Here is a 1009-nt window from a genome sequence, read left to right as displayed (position 1 = left end):
ATCTCATTATGATATCTGTTGTTTGCTACATCACTCATTGTCCCAAACTGCAGAGGCTGCCTGACAATTTTATGAACATGCTGATGGGTGAAGATCCGCCAAATAATGTGAAGCTGCGACAGGCTGGCAGCGGGTTTCGCAGGCAATGGGATGTGGAGTTGGTGATCAAGGAGGGCCACATGTACTTGTCTCGTGGGTGGGAGAAGTTCTACCGTGCCTACGACCTGCGGCTTGGGTACTTCCTTCTCTTCAGGTACGACGACGACGCCACCGTGCTGATCGTGAAGGTGTTCAACACGACTATGTGTCGCATGCTCTATGCTGACGATGATGATGCCTGTACGTTCCGCCTCTTCTTATTCCTCTACATTTGGCTTTGTCTCACATTGATTGTTAACGGTCATTGTTGCATTTTGGACAGGTAATGGGAGCAGCAGCAGCGACACTGGCAGTAGCGATTCTGGCAGCAGCGATTCTGGCTGTAGCGAAAGTAGCAGCGATTCTGGCTGTAGCGAAAGGAGTAGCGATTCTGGCAGCAGCATAGACAACAAGAAGGATGATCCGGACTGGAGTGCGGGAGAAGAGGAGCAGAGTGGGGACAAGGAGCTGTAGGATGACGATGGGCATCAGGCTGAGGATGACATAGCGCTGGTGGTGGCTGACCAAGGGCAAGAGATGGTGGTGGCTGACCATGGGCAAGAGATGGTGGTGGCTAACCATGGGCAAGAGATATGAAGGTTGCTGAGGATGACCTAGCGATGGTCGTGCCTGAAGGTGGCCTCGCGATGGTGGTGGTGCCTGACAATGACCACACACCGGTGGTGGCGCCGGCGATCCCACAGCTGGACAACATGACCACGCCAATTGTGGTAGAAGACTACATCCCACTGCCTCCACTGCCTCCACCGCCTCGCCGCTCTTGGCGCATCAGGCTGAGGAAGGAGAAGGAGAAGGAGAAGAACAATGCATGAGAACTGAACTTTGTCAGGTATGTCAGATCTCCAAAATG

Source organism: Triticum dicoccoides, chromosome 3B (assembly GCF_002162155.2).
Source record: "Triticum dicoccoides isolate Atlit2015 ecotype Zavitan chromosome 3B, WEW_v2.0, whole genome shotgun sequence".
NCBI lineage: Eukaryota > Viridiplantae > Streptophyta > Magnoliopsida > Poales > Poaceae > Triticum > Triticum dicoccoides.
This window is presented reverse-complemented; position numbering follows the sequence as displayed.